We start from the raw sequence: 17,399 nt of genomic DNA, 5'->3' as shown, positions 1-17,399 counted from the left end.
GATACTAACTGTTCTGTTAATGTTAGTAATCATGTGGCTCAATGTTCTTTGTAGGAAATCCCTTATGAAAACGTGTTGGAAACATATTTTATTCAAAGTGGTAGAACTCGAGAGACAAGTGAAGAACGAATGGTGTAGTTAGATGAACTAGATGAATGTAAAACTAAGGTTGATGAGAAACTAAGACTAACAAACCAACACCATGATGTACATGTAAAGAGAATGAACGAATTCAATGTTGGGGACAAAGTGTTATTAGACAAATCGGATCCACGAATTTTTCCTTCAGAGTTTAAGTTAAGAGGGTCCAACCCATTTGTGGCAAAAATTGTTTTTCCATTCAATACAATTGAGGTAACACATCCTAAATATGGCATATTCAAGGTAAACAGTAATTGTCTCAAACTTTATTTTGGTGGTAAAACTTATAATGAGAGAGAGGAGCTTCAGCTCCAAGATCCGCCTTAATTGTGAGCTTAAAAAAGAAGGTCGAGCTTAGACTTTAAATAAGTGCTTCTCGGGAGGCAACTCGAGCATTTTTATTTTTATTTATTTATTTTACTTTCATGTTATTCTTTAAAAAGAAAAAAGAAAAAAAAGCAAATAATAATAAATTTTGAATTTTTTTAAATTTAAATTCATTGTTATTTTTTATTATTGCTTAAAAAATTTAAAAAAAAATTTTAAAAAAAGGATACCACAAGGGCTTGAATGATCTACACGGTCTAGACACACAGCCGTGTGAGCTACACAGCCTAGGCACTTAGGCGTGTGTTAGGCCGTGTGCATACTGAAATGAATTTTTTCAATTTTATTTCAAAACAATGAGTTACACGGGCGTGGGAGAAGTGAAGGGTGATCGCACACGGCTAGTCACATGGCCTGGCACTCGGGTGTGTTCAAGGCCGTGTGGTTACTCAGCATAATATTTTTCAAATTTTGAATGCACACGGGCTAACAAATTTCACACGGTCCATAGATACGGCTATGTGACCTAACACGGGCCATTTACACGACCGTTTCTTGTTTAAACACAAACCCTAACATTTTCTTTCCTTTCTTCCTCAATCAGCTATCGTCCTAAGCAGAAAAAACCCCAGCCACTGATCATCCCCCTTTAAGCCGACGACCCTTTTGTTCGCCCCTCTCATCGCCAATCACCCCAGCATTGAAATCCCTGCCTCTCACTGTCACGATTTTCCCCTTTCCTGAACACTTTTCTTTTTCACGACTTAAGACCACACATCACTACCTTTCATCACTACAGCCGCCAGTTCCCACCACTATTTGGTCCCTTCCTTTTCATTTTAATTTTTTTTATTTTCTCTTCTTATTATTGTCATTTTTTTAATTATTATTAGGCTTATTATTATCATTGTCATTAGTATAGTTTTATTATTTTAACATGTGTAGTTTTATTATTATTTTTGTTTTTGTTTTTATTTTGCTTCGTATTTGTTTTCCCTTGTTATCTTAGGAGTAGGTTATTGCTATATTAGTATTGTTCTTTGGTCTTCGTCATGGGATGGTTCGTTTTTTATGTGTTTTAATTTGCATATCGATTTGTTTGCTTATCTACTAGATTAATTTTTGTGCGGTGCTAATTTTTTAGGGCCTCTAATGATTTGGTCGTTCTTCATTTTTTAGGTAAATGACGCAGAACACACGAGGAAAGGGTAAGGTCCTCTCTCATTCTAAGAAAAGAAAAGCTACTTGGACTTCATCTTTCTCCTCTTCGACCGACTACCACCGATACATTACTTTCAACCATCAATCTCATGAAGAGAGGTATCAGTATTTGAAGGATAGAGCAGTGGCCTTGGGTTGGTGTATTGATTGGGATGCCTTTTAGACTGTGGGTTTATTTTCACTAGTTCATAATCTATTGGCTGTGACCCTATGGGAGCAATTCTTCGCGATCGTGGAGTCGTCGTATGCTGAGCTTACATTCGAGTGTTTCTCCACATTCTTTCTATTGACCGTGCTATCGTTGGCGGATGACCCATGAGCTATATCATTCCGTCTTGGGGGTATCACTCAGCATTTTAGTATTGCCGGCTTTGGTGTAGCTCTCGACCTATACTCTGATGATTTCTTAGCAATGACCAAGCTCTCCTTCCTCCCACAACACATTCATCATTCAGCCTCTCTCTACCGGTTGAAGATCGCTGAGGTTGTCATTCCATATAACCTGAGCCAATCCAAGGCTTGGTGCTTTCCTCCAGTTGTACGCTACATTCACACTATCCTAGCTCATACTTTGACTGGCTAGAATGAGAGTACGAGCATCATGGGTACTTTAGATGCATATTTCTTATGGAGCATGCATAGGCAGCATCTGATTGATCTAGCCCACTTTGTAGCCCAGTGTTGTCATAATCAGAGTAAGGGGCCATAGAGAGGACCTCTCTGTATGGGTCAATATATCACATGTTTGGCTCGTTACTTTAGCATCCTTGAGACCCTTGAGTAGATTGGTACTCTTACTTTGGCTGGGGATATGACACCATAGGCTTTAAATATAATGAAATATATGAGGATTATCGCTCGTCAACCTAGGCCTTTCGATGATCAGTATGTATTGCTACGACCGACTCACAGCATGAGGATGATGAGCACTTAGACTATGTGTTGATCAATTTGGTGTTCTATTGGATGGACTTTCATCTATAATAGGTTAATATGACCCTCCATAATTTTTCAACACTTTTAAATAAAATATTAAAAATTCTATCACACGTATATGCGTGTAGAAACCACATATTTAAAACATATTTTTGCATTTAAAATAACAAATAAATAATGAAACCTAATGTTTAAAATTAATAATAATAACACATTTGCAATATGTATGAAATTAAATTAAAAATTAGATTAAATTGTGAGTAAAAGAAAATTAAATAAATAAATAATATTAAAAATATTAAATGCACTCTAATGGTTTATCATAATATTGTTAATTTTCTTAAGTTGGCATTGAGTTAACTTATGATACCAAATCAATCAATGATATTATCAATATATACAAATGATGTGTGTTAAAAAAAATTATGTAATAATATTGAAATGTATATAAATATCAAAACAAAACTTTGATTGAAGTGATAGGGAAATTTTTTTGTAGATGTTAGTGGCATGAGTTCAAATTTCACCATATACAATTTTTTTTTACTAGTTTTATTAAAAATATAAAGAGACAAAAGTATCCTTGTAAGAACATAATTTGTCTCAAAAGCCAAAATAGAGTTTCCATTACTCAACCTCCAATGTAAACCTTTAAAAAGCAAATTCATGGTCGCAAAGATATTCCTTCAAACAAAAAAAAAATGATTAGTACCTTCAAAAGCATTGAAAAATCCCCATCTGAATAATATTTGTGTAATGGCCCATTTTTCAGTAGTGTCGAAAACGGTGGTTTTAGAACCTTATTTTTTATTTCGAGTCCGTAAATATTAATATTTAATGTTAATGAGGCTAGTATAGAAATATATTAAACTTTGGCTTAGTAATTTTGTTTAATTGATAGTTAATTAAACAGACAGAAGATTAACTCGTTTCAATATTCTTAATTTTGTTTAATTCGAAATAAAAGTATGATGAGAAATAACATAAAATCACTCAATTTAAAAGCTCCTTCATTGTGCCCATAGCATTACTATTTATAAGAGTTATGTTAAATGGCGATTTAGGCCTAATACAAATGACAAAACATGTCTAATTGAAGTTGTGCGAATGAAAACGCCCTTAGAAGATTATTTGGCCACGTCGCAATGGTGTCACGCCATCTTAGGATCGGTGTTGCGATATCGCAAGGTTGGTTTTGTGACACCAGTAGTGGAATGCTCCTTTGGATGTTTTGAAGTGGGTGCTGTGACATCCAAGCTGGGTGTTGCGACATCAGGGGCAGTCCACTGACTCTTTAGCCTGAATTGATCTCATTCACATTTAATTAACATGTTAGTTTTCCTTTAGACCTAGATTGGCCTAAAAGGTCAAAAAAACACTTCAAACCACTCATTTTATTAACTTTTACTAAATAGGTATGAAAACGAAAAATCAACTAAAACGATACAAGATTGCATGAAAACAAGCTCACTAAAAGTTTAAAAGGACTTAATTTGCTACAACAAATTGTGGTAGATCATGCATCTTCTAGGTAGCCTCCTCATCTAGTGTACTAGATGAGACCTTTTTCTGGCTGTTTAAATGTAATATGGACTCCTCTATCTTGTCGGAATGGAGCACAAGCTATTATTTGCGAAGAACAATGTCAATTTATCAAAGGGCAAGGTATTGTGCTGAAAGCTACATCAAGACTTTAGCTTTGAAAGTATTTTCAAGCTTTATCCTTCCATTGGGCATGTCGTGATGCAACTAAGGTGACTCACTGTCTTACTCAGGTGACCTTATTACATGCTCATGATGTTATTTGGAACTCTCCTCCTTTTTTACTTGATTGTTTACTCTCCTCCTTTTTTGCTTGATTGTTTACATTAAGATTATGTCTTCTGTTAATGTTTTTCGAGGGATTTAGGTTCGGGTGTATTGGGGAGGTCTATTGGCTTGATTTAGATTTCCCTCATTTATTCTTTCTTTTTTACTCTTTTTCTCTTTTTGTTTCGTTAATCATATTGCTTACCGTAAAAAGAATACAAAGATTACATGAATAGTCAAATTATTAAAGAATTTTAAGGTATTATTGATAATTCTTGAGTTTGACAATAATCAAGATGGCAAGATGCAGTAATGAATGGCATGTTTATTACATTCACCATCACAACCAACTTTTGTTTCTATTATTGATAATAATAAAAAAAGAAAAAAAACTATTGTTGCTATATCAACATTAACAACAAACACAAACTATATTTGTTCATTTTTTGTATGTGGGAAAGGATTGTATGAAACAGCGAGGCCACATCATCTGTATCCCTTTCCAATAGTTTTATGCCACATCAGTACTCTTATCCTGAATCTCAGGATTTTATCCTGAAAAAAATTAAATCCAAATTAAAATATTAAAATTCAGAATAAAATCCTAAAATTCAGGATAAGAATATTGATGTGGCATAAAACTATTGGAAATAGATACAGATGACGTGACGTCACTGTTTCATACAATCTTTTCTCTTTTGTAAGTTGTATTGAGTAGTAGAGTTATTTGCTAGCTTAATGACCACCAAATTTAAGTAGATGACGTCAAAGAAGATCGGCAACATACTAGCTTTTCATGAATTTGTTTTTCCCACTCAAAACAAAACCATCAACAAAATGAGATCATAGCTCTCAAATTCATACTTCTATCTTTTTTGGAAGTTGAGAAATTTTACAGAGAAAATAAAGACACCAGAAAATAAGATGCAAAAGCCGATCAGTACCGCCACCACGGGTCCTTTTATATCGGGATCAATGCCGAAGACTGTTGATACATACTCTTTCACAGTGCCTTTAAATGTTGGTTCAACAATCATGGTTTCGACATCACCAAGTTGAGAGCTGATAATACCCTTTAAAGTCCATGCAACAGGACAAATGTAGTACAACCAGATCCACCATCCTGGAATTCTCTGCACTCGAAATCAAAATAGTTCATTCCATGATTGGGAACCACACTCCCCAAATACCAACTCTTTATCAATGATTTACATAAATCAATTGATCTTTGATAAGTCTATTTACTGGGAAGTGGAGAAAGAGAAAAAGTTTAACAAGAGAAACAGCAGGGATTATTTAACCATAGACCAAAATCAATGGTTTGAATAGTGGTTTCCTGAACATTTCTTTAACTTTTGCGGAGTATGGCCACATATTTTATAAATATAAAAGCCCTAATTCGACCTTATCATTATAGAACAAGTTAGCAACTTGTACCCAAAATACATAGAAATGAGCACGTTAGAAATAGGAGATCAATAGTAGAATAGCAGAGAATTGTACTACTTACTGGCTTTGGGACAAGAAAACCAGAGAGGAGATTCCAGAAAGAGTAAAAGGCAGAAGAGACGACGGCTGCCATATGCAGAGAAGGTGTGAGACCAACAGCCATCATACCATAAAAGGTAAAATAGGTGAAGGTAAGGAACATGATCACAAGATAAAGGAAAATTTTACCTGCATAATAAGAGGGAGATTCTTATAAGTGAAGTTGCATTTATTGTAGACAATTGGTTCACATATATTTCTAGTAATTAATACTGACTACAATCAGATATTGGGTTCATGATATACATGTATTTTAATCAAAAGTAAGTCATGTTTGTTTCTCATTACATATGAAAGACAATCACATTCATTCTCTAGCAGGCTAGAGTCACTAGGAGTTGGTTCATTTGAGGGTAGGTAAACTGAAACAAAAACAAATAAAAGACAACTTGACTTAATTTAAAGAAATAGCAGGGCGACCATCACTCTATTACATAAAATGGCGTTGTTGAAGTGAAATAAGGAATCTTACTAGCTGTCCTTTCAAAATTAATCATGAAATATGTGATGATCCCAAACAAAATTGCTTGAGCAGCTATGTATGGAAGCTCCACAGGGCCCTATTCGAAAAACAACCGAACCATGTGTTAGTACTTAATTTTTTAGGACAAAATAAAATGTATACTAAAACAAATTACCTGGGCTACAGTATAAGAAGTTGGAGCGTACAATCCTGCTGCTTTCTCTCTATAGAACACTGTTCTCTCAATAGATACAACTGGTTGTACTGAGGAAGCATTATTAATCCCAAGAAATAAGCATGCGGAATAAAGGGCACCCATAACCATAAACAAACATTTAGTTGTATCCCTGTATAAACAGTATGCACACCAAATGATTTAGTAGGTTTGTAGAACAATGGCAGGAAATGACATCATAGACATGCATGACGAAAATAGAGGTCAAATGAACAATGATTTTGTTAAAGCCATTTTCGCGTATTTGGAATTCAGCATGAAACATAAAATAGCCAACATTACTTGCCTTTTGTTACCAATATCCCAATAAACGGAGCCTAATAGTACTGCGGACACCATCATAAAAACCAGTCTCACCAAGTTGTAACGAGGACTTCTCCAATACACAAGATTTTGCTTCTTGAGGCAAATTAGGAACTGAGACAGTTGGTCTTGTGAATATGTGGAAGAAAATTTTAATGGTTGTGAACCAGGAGGAGGAACACTCAAACGTGTAATGGTACCTTCCACTTCCCTGTAATGTGGGTATCAAAATGTCTCCTTATCCAGCTTGAAGGAAAGTTAAACCGATTAGTAACATGGAAACACAATAATTACCTATACTCTGCAGAATTTGTGTATATATCTGCGAAGTCTCTACCAATTCTCTGCTCTACTACAGGGTTAGTAATCTCAAGCATCCACGTTGCTGGGTTGTATCCATCAGGCATAGAGGGAATGCCATCAATTCTCTATATAGAGTAAAGAAATATGAAGTTATAAATAATCTCCATTCTGATAATTATTAACTAGTATTTTAATTTGTGAAGATGAAATCTCAAAAATTTGCTTGATCTTAAACTTGCATGCTAACTACTCTTTGAATGCTCCAGGTAACCATACATAAAATGACAACAGTAAAGCATGACATTTGTGACTAAAATTGCATACTAATTACTCAAAGTGCTCTAGACCATAAAGTAGGAACACCAACATGCAATACGAGTATGGACATGGAGACATATTTGAAAACTTGGGGAAACAGGTACCTTAAGATACAAAAATAATTTTTTATATATTTTATATATTAATATTCAATAAATATATCAATATTTTTTACTAATATAATAATATATTGAAAAAATAATATTTTATTACCACATAAAATTTTATAATTAATTTAATTTTTATAAATAGTACTGTTTTTTTTTCTTTTTGAAATAATACACATCAATTTAATAGTATATAATTCATCTGAGTCAAAGCTTAAAAATAGTTCAAACTATTAGTTTATTTTCTTTTCACTTAACGTGTGTTTGGTTGAATAGAAAAATGAAAGGATGAAAATAAGGAAGGGAAAAGTGAAAAAATAAATTAAGTGTGTTTGATAGATAAGAAAAATGAAACGAAAGAAAATAATATAAATAATAATCATTCCAAATTGAAATGATAAGGGAGAAAATAGGTAAGGGATGTATATTAGTTCAAAATTATTCATTTTTTTTAAGTTTTCATTTTGTTTTCCTCTCAAATTTCTACTCTACCGACCATTGAATAGAAAGAAAAATCTAATTTTTCCATCTTTCTTACCAATCATGCTTATGGAAAGAAAAATTATATGATTTGTAATCCTATTTTCTATTTTTTCAATTTTTTATCTTTTAATTTTCTTTCCGCACTATCAAAGAAAGCCTTAAAGGGTAAGATTAGAAAGTCTTTTTTTCTTTTATTTTCATCATTTCAATTTTTTCTATCCTTCTATTTTTTTTACTTTTTCAATTTTTCATCTTTCCAACCTACCAAAAAAGGCCTTAAACCATAAAATTAGGAGGTTTTTTTGTTTTTCTTTCAATTTCATATTTTCATTTCCTCTCTCTTCATCTACTTTCTTCTAACTCATCTTTTTCTTCAACCTAGAAATAGTGTCGTTGCTGTTGCCGACCACCATTAACGGTGTCAGAATAACTTTTAAAAATACCCTCACCACATCCTTATCACCCTTTATAATTGGATTTTAGGAAATCATTGTAATAAAACGTAGACCAGAGTTTCAACCATAAATTTTCTACCACTATTTTGATGTTTTCAGCCACTTTCAACTACCAAAATCTCATATTCACAGGTCTCTCTTGATCGTATTTGATCATGATTGATCTTTTTTTTCTCCTGTCTCGACATATTCGGTACGTATTTCGACATGTCTGTGTCAGACACTAATACAAAACCGATACGAGAGGCTCTCTGGCGCGTATGTGCTTCATAGTTTCCAAATAGTCTGAATTATGGAACAAAACCAAATAAAAATCTCAAATTTATCTTAGAGCAATCATTTTAAGCAATCCACCTCGTGACATATCTATAGCATTTCACTAATGACTGACCTTCAATGTATTCTTGTAAATATGAAAAGTGAATAATCAGCGAATCATTCTTACTTAGTTATGATTTTTCTCTTCGACACAATGATGGACTATTTAGATTCAAAAACCTGAAAATAATGATAGTAATAATGAGAATGCAAGTCACCTGGAAATAGTTTATCAAAATCTGCGAGCGCACTCGAAGTTTCCCTCCATATATAACCCGACCTCCTCGTTTCAAAAGCAGTAGCTAGATATGGAAATTTATAGGCAAACTTAGATGAAAAGTAAAGTATTATTTAAGCTTCTTAACCTAGCTTTGGCAATGGCACTTAAAACATTATACTCAGATAGACCTCGTCGAATGCTTCAAAAATGTCAATACTGGGTTGATGAATAGTGCACACCACAGTTCTTCCAGTGTCAACAGTATTACGAACAACTCTTATCACAATTGCTGCAGCCCGTGCATCAAGTCCTGATGTAGGCTCATCCATGAATATAATGGAAGGATTTGCAACAAGCTCCACCGCAATAGTTAAACGTTTTCTTTGCTCTGTTGATAAGCCACTGCTACCTGGTAAACCAACTATAGCACTCCTTAGTGTATCAAGCTCTACCAAACGCATCACTTCTTCAACAAACTCCTATAGGAAAGTGTGCAAAAAAGAAAATGAGAAACGCAGTGAAGTGAAACTAGACTAAGTACAAAACAAATATAAATTGCTGAAAGGATTATGCAGCTCACAATTTTCTGGTCCTTGCTAATTTCTTTGGGAAGACGGAGACTGGAGGAAAACCAGAGAGACTCCTCAACTGTGACTTGAGGAGAATGTATATCATTTTGTTCAACATATCCTGAAATTCTGGCAAATGTTTCCTGTACCTTTGGGTATCCTGATATCTTAATATCCCCTTCAATGTATCCACCGGTTTTCCTTCCGGAAAGTAAGTCCATCAATGTAGTCTTTCCTGCTCCGCTTGACCCGACTAAGGCCGTAAGAACGCCCGGAGTGAATACTCCACTAACATTTGAGAGAAGTTGCAATCTCGTTTCAGGTATGCCTTGTGCTTTCATTTCCTAAGATATTTGACAAAATAAAAGAGGGAAATTGAAATGTGAGGCTTCACATCAGTAAAATATATACGAAACAGCAATAAATAAATAAATAAACCACTAGAGAATCATACCCTAGGCATATCCACAAAGTAATTGACATTATGAAATGTCATTGCTAATGGTTCAAATGGAAGAATCATTCCCTTCTTACTGCTGCCCTGAGCAGATGCAGAATCTGATGTCAACTTTTTGCTTTCAACTGCAAAGATATTTTGAAATTTGTGAAGGAATTATCACAATCCTTTAAAACAGGCATACAAGCCGTATATATGAAAAATAAGTTGATGCTGCATATATCAAATAAGACTAACCATCCTTCGTAACAGAATCTTCTTTTGTGTCTTCTGGTACAATTGCCTTGCCTCTACTTAAAGCTGTCGTGAAGAGAAAAACTATATAAGAGAATCTTTAGATACATGATGAAGTTTAGAGAAAGGAAGTTGTGAATGAGTTTAATAATTTAAAGGATAACCCACGATTCAGGTAGGCTAGGGCCAGTGTCACGGTGATGTTGAAAACCACAGCATAACCTACTAACACACCAACTCCAAGCCAATACCAATATTTAGCAGAAGGTAAACCATGTTGATGAAGCACATTGTATCCGACGGTATTGTTTCCGGTAGCAGATATCTGATACATGTCTCAAAAATTACATGTCTAGCATATTAATCATTACCAGTAAACAGAAATTTGAAGCAAGCATGTTGATTAATGCACCTTTTTCCACCTTGTCGCTGTGAATTCGTTAATGGAAATTGCTCTTTGCGCATACTGTAATGGTGACAGACATGAAGCCCAAACCCACCATGGCTTAATTTGGTCTGAAAGAAGAGTAAATCAATCAACAATATATATATATGCATGTATTTCTTTTAGAAGAATCAGCACCAAAAACATTTTATCTTCTATTCCAAGGTAAAATATATTACACAACATACCTTTAGGTATAACAAATCCACCCAACAAAAATACAAGTAAAAGTGCAGCTGACCCAAAGATATTTGCAATGACCATATCTCGAGCAAGGGAAGCAATCGTTCGAAATAGACCAATTGCCATTTGGTGTACTACGAATTGTACCAAGATGAAGCGGAAAAATCTGAATACAAAAACTAGAAATAATGAGAAGCAATTCCTGATAGCTAAAAACATCATGGGAGAGAGTGAAATAGGAGATACCTCCCAGCAGAAGGGGCAAAACCAACTGTGTAGTATAAAACACAAGACCATACTACAGCTTCAATAACAGAGTAAGGTACACGTATAATCCAACTGACGACGGACCATATCCATGCAGGATGAAATAGATTATCGCTTTGTTTGTAAAACACTGGGAGCCGAAATATGAGAAGTGATAGCTCAGAAAATCCACTAAACATCATATGGACCACCCCGAAGAAAAGGCATGAGAGGTAGAGGTTGCCATTAATCTCATCTACGGGATGTAGTTTTGTTCTTAAAAAAATTGTGCTCGTGAAAAAAGCCACAAATGCAACCTTAAACACGTAATGCATAAATTCAAAAGTGAGACACGTGAGAAAAACTTCTAAAGAAAAATTAATGACAAAAAAAATAAAAATCACAATATTATGCCATGTATAATATAAATCAAGCAAAGAATAGAAGTAACAGTGAAAAAAAAACCCTCACAGATAGATATGTAGATAAGTAGTGAGTCAATTCTAAGTTTATTACTGAAAAATGAAAAAGCATAATACACAAAAGTTCTCACTTCATATATCATCAAGCCATAGATGGTTAAGAATGTCAGTGTCAAATTATGATGTAAAGTTGATCCGTAAACATGACAAGCGCAGAAGTGGCAACTCAAAGCCTACCTGGAATGTCCTGAAAATGTAAAGGAAACTCTGCCCCTTCATCAGTAGTTTTTCTCGTGCAAAGCAAGAATTTAAAAGCTCCCATCTTGATGCAGCATATTTCGTTTTGGACAAAGCTGAAGGATGGCTTTGAGATTTATTATATGGTTCACTAAGTGTTGACTCCAGAGACTTCCCAAATCTGGAATTTTTAAATGCAATGGCCATTTCCGAAACGGGAATGAACATATATGGCTTCGACGGATCAGCCCAATATTGAGCTTGATCTTATTTAGAGGTCACCTGACGACGACGACAGCAACCACTAGTTAGGTAAGTACCTAAAGAAGATCTAGCCATATATGCAGCTGTGAAGAAATGAATACCTCTTGAAGAAAATCTGCAACCCCCTTTTGCGGTGGCAGTTTGAATCCTAATGACTCAAAGAATTCCAAAACTTTTCCTCGAGGGCCCTGATACACCATATATCCCTCGGATAACAACATTATATCATCAAATAGCTCATATGTCTCCGGTGCAGGCTGTAGCAGACCCATAAGTACAGTTGCTTCCATTAGATGAACAAAATTTCACATACATTTTACTATTTGGAACGTGGTAGAGCTATCAAGTCCAGTGATATTTCATCCATAAAAAGAGTTTTTCTCGGCCCAACAATCATCTCTCCTGCACGGGGACAGTGTAGACAATTATAATTAGATGCAAAGTAACAAAATTGTAATGCATCATCCAAAGCATTATAATTGAATTATAGATGAAGTGGTTAAATGCACTTGTCCTAGATTTGATCTTTGGGCAACTTCTACCACACCCCTTATTAAAAAAAAAATTGAATGATAATCTTATATAGTGTCTTCCATAAATAAATCAAATCATAATTCTGAGTAATGTCTTCCGTGAATTAATTAAAATTGCATCGTAAGAATTTAAACTAAAAAAAAATAGAATCTTATTTGACAGAACTCAGTGACGACAAATTTGTATCAAGAGAGATACCTGTAGTAACTCTTTTCCTTTGGCCACCGGAGACACCCCTAAGCATATCATTTCCGACGAAAGTGTCTGAACATACGTCAAGACCAAGAACTTTTAAGACATAATCTGTTGAAATGTTATGTGTTTTACCCCCAATGGATGATGCCTGTGCAAAATCAAAGTAAAAGCAATAATGCAGTAAATAAATAAAGAATGGAAACAAAGGCACCGATCTATCATAATATATGTTGAGAGGTCCACCGGTTTCGGACAACACTTTGAATATTTCTTAGAAAAAAATCGATTATTGATCAAGTAATAGCATACATGCCCCTAAATGTCATATAAGGACAAGGGTTCAAACACTATCAACTGTGAGATGCCCACATCCCTTTACTAGGTAGTCGTGTGCCATGCATGGCTCAATCTAATAAGGCACTCTCACTTCGTAATCCCTATCGTTAATTTGGGTGGTCAATGGAACCGGATGGCAAAACCCTAACTTAGGATAATACCAGATTTATTTAGGGGTTCGCCGCTACGGACTAATGACATTTCAAAAACTACATCAAAAGGGAGTCGACCTCCCTCAACAATATATATTAAGTATATTAAGCATATTTTAAAACTAACCTTCATGAAAGCGTCAATCTCCGGAACTGGGCGTATATTCCTTTTCTTTTCTAGTTTGGTTAAATCTTTCATATACCCTGTAAGTATAAATTAAGTAGGAGAGAAGTGGTGAGATAAAAGAAAAGTTAGAAGCAAAACATAAATATTCTCAATAGAATAATATAAGTAAATCGATAGCGTTCTAAGTTTATATTATGTAAATCTTAGACCACTGTAGAGATGATCGACTTCATATTATCCAACTAAACTATATAGGTTGAGGTCATTCTCGTCATAGTCTACATAAAAGAGAGTAGTGTATCTGCAATCTGCAATTTTGAAGAGGTAGAAACTAGGATCTTCGCATTAAAATTGATCAAAATTTGTAAGAATGTGAGAAGATTTAATCAATTTAATACTTTTTTTAAAAAAAAATTAAAGCTTTAGCGTTTACAAATATTTTAGAGTTTAATTAAAAATTTTAAAAATTTTAGAAAACTTATGAGATTTATAAAAAAAAAAACCCAATTAGTATTCTTTTTATATGTTATCAAGAAGTCCTTTTTTTTTATGTAATTTACATAATTTCGATTACCAATCTTTTATGTATTTTGGTGTCCCTAATCATCCACTCGTTTTTTTTTGTCCAATTCCGAGTTTGTATAGCATAGAGAAAACTCTATAAGATTAATCTTTTGGGCCCGCTTCAATCAATTCGTGTTGGATAATAACTTCTTCCCCTTATGTTTTCTTCCACTTAATTAAATAAAATTTTAAAAATTTTAATTTCTGAAAAATTTTGGGAAAGAGACCGTCCAGTAACGGGGTAATGAACAAGAATTCTGCTTTAGTGGGTGCACATTGACTTCCCAACACAAATAGAATGTTTCGGGAGTTATTCTATCAAATATTTTTTTAAACGCGGTTCAATTTTACTATATTAACTAATGTACTAAACTTCATGATACCAATTGTTGGTCACCAAATTAATATATCATAGTATTCAAATTAATTTTGTACAAAAATATTTTTTAGACTGCTTTTAACCAAAAGCTAATGTTCAAAGTGTGAATTAAAGTGAAATTTAGGTAAGTGACTAATATTTGGTGATATTGAAAGTAAACAAACCTGCCATGCCCTCACTTGCACCTTGAAACCTAGCAGCAAAATCAAATGTTTCTCGAACAGTTAGCTCTGGTAGGTGATCATCTGTTTGGCTAATGTATGCTGAAGTCCTTCTAACATAGAACTCATCAAGTTTTGTGCCGTTGTATGTAATATCACCACTCACCTGCACAGCGTAAAATACAAGTCTTTTTTGTATTGACAAGAGCTTAAGAGTTAAGTGCTACTTCATGTTCCAAGAGTCTGCTAATTTTAGACTTTGGTTTATAATTTCATAAATAAGGCAGGTTGGGCTACACAGTCAAGCAAACCCAACATACCATCTTAGGCTAAAACGTTGGCAGTTTATAAGCCACGTGCAATTGTTTTGACCAGTGGCATTATAATTACGTCCTTTCACCAGGTGGTGTTCATGAATCACATATGGAGAAAAACAACTTGAAAGGTGACACGGAGTGACTCGTGAAAATGACGGGAACAGGTATGCAAATGAGTTACATCGTGTGATTTCCCCAAAAGTTGATGGAAGGCAAGCATGACTTACATTCAAGGATTTGCGATCAAGTTTCCCAGCAAGAGCTAAAAGCAAGGTGGATTTGCCCGATCCTGGTGGTCCTAAAAGCAACGTCATCCTAAAACAAGCAGCAAAGTAATGGGAAAACAAGATCATTTAAATTTGCGCCATCATGTGAACCATAAATATTTATACCTTCCTGGTTTAACAACACCACTGATATCTTTCAAGATATGTAACCGGAATTTATTTGGACGTAAAATCCTCAAACCCATTAAAACGTACTGTCAAACAACATAATTGCGGTTATTAATAGAATATAAAAGAATACCAGAAATGAATCACAGATTTGACTTACAAAAAAATGAAAGAAAAGAAAGATACGTAAAGTTACCGAACCTCAAAGAAGTCACGAGCAACGTTGACTAAAGTAGGTAAAGCTCTTGACCCAATTTCTGCATTGGCATTGATGTTTAAGTTCTGGAACCTTACTTCAACCTTTGGCACCTCTATTCCAACTCTGCAAAAAATTTATACTCATTTACATCTAATTACGTATATCCAAATTTAATGCCCATCAACTCTACCTTGTTTTCTATTCAAGAACAAGTTTTCTTTTATTCTGCACCCTAGGCCAAAAATTAGAATTTGCGATTTGTGAAGAAAAAGAAGTGAATACATCTTAATTAAAAACAGAAAATTAAGGATCAAAATTAATAAAATCACAACGAAAACGAATTACCTATCAAGGCGATCTTTAATAGCAGAGAGAAGCTTATAATTATCTTGATCATCACTAGCCAATGCGTTCTTTACAACCAGTTCCCTTCTAGCTCGATCTAGCCTCGTCACATCAATCGTCTCCGTACTTCCAGTTTCTCCGCCTCCTTCTACTCCTCCGGCTCCTACACTATGTTCAATCTCCGATGGAGTCCTTCTCAAAATCGCGAAGCGTCCTCTCTTCACCGACGGCAACCGAGCGATCGCTTCTCATATAAGATCTTCCTCATCTCGCTCAACCACCTCTGCGGTCGACCGTCTATGAAATGACTCCTCATTGTCTGCCTATACGTCGAGCTCAAAAGCATTCGATTGCATCCTACCTAATCTCTATTTGTTTGATTTTATTCTCCTTCTTCTTCTTCTTTTTTTGTAAAAGAAAATACACAGAAAGTGGTGAAGTTTTAAAGTTTTTTTATAGAGTTAGTTAAGAGCTCCAAAAGGAGGAAGACACATAAGCTGATCGGGTAATGTTTAGATTTTTCCACGTGATTAGGTAATTTTAACACTTGAGTGGTTTGGAACAATTGTAGTAAATCTTATGTGAATATCTAATCTCAAATCAGTTAATATTAGTTAGGAGCTTAACTTTAATGTAAGGATAGAATAGATCAAACCAAACAAATCATGTTATGTTTTATAAAAAGTTGTTAGCTTTTATTTAACATTTACTAAATGGAATGGATTATTTTAACATAGTTTTCAACATGCCTCGTGTATTTTATTTAAAATTGTTCTCTAAAAACATAGAAAAATTGTCTAATTTTATCTACAATAATAACTCTGAAAGTCAATTATATTGCTTCCACAAATAAACTTTTGTATGGAAAGTGTTATATCTTTTTTACCCAAAATCAATTTATTTTCTTCTTTTTTTTTTTTTGAACAACCGCAATTTATACAACCAATATAGCTTGGTCTCGCAACATCTTCAATTCAGCAAGTGTGAATAGTAGCTGCAGCAGCGAATACGCTAAAGAATTATGGCAGTCATCACCCACGAGGTGGGTTAGAGTTAACATGGATAGCAGTCTCTCAAAGCAGACATCCTTTGCTATTGTGGGTGAGTGATTCGGGATCATGAAGGGAACTGGTTAATTGGTTTTGGTATGAGAATTAGCAGATCTGGTATTTTTCAATCGAAAGTAAGGGTATTTTATGAGGGACTTGTTGTTGCTTGACAAGAAAGGTTTCGACAAATCGAAGTGGAAAGTGATAATGTTGTTAGTAATGGATATGCAATTGACAATAAGACACTTGTCAACCCACTAACTCTGTTTGTGAAGTTTAAAAATTTTATTGGCAGTGTACCAAATATTATTCCTTTTAATATTTGTGTTATAATATATATTTAATTTTTAATAAATATTAATTATTGGAGTGCATTTAATATTTTAAATATGATTTATTTAT

General features: G+C 34.2%; 1 pseudogene; it reads right to left on the bottom strand.

The window, feature by feature from the left end:
• Positions 1-5,225: 5,225 nt before the first annotated feature.
• Positions 5,226-17,068, bottom strand: LOC107961025 (ABC transporter G family member 31-like; annotated as a pseudogene).
• Positions 17,069-17,399: the final 331 nt, after the last annotated feature.

This window comes from Gossypium hirsutum, chromosome A07 (assembly GCF_007990345.1).
Source record: "Gossypium hirsutum isolate 1008001.06 chromosome A07, Gossypium_hirsutum_v2.1, whole genome shotgun sequence".
Lineage (NCBI taxonomy): Eukaryota > Viridiplantae > Streptophyta > Magnoliopsida > Malvales > Malvaceae > Gossypium > Gossypium hirsutum.
Note: the sequence above shows the minus strand (reverse complement) of the source record. Positions and strands in the feature narration are given on the sequence as shown.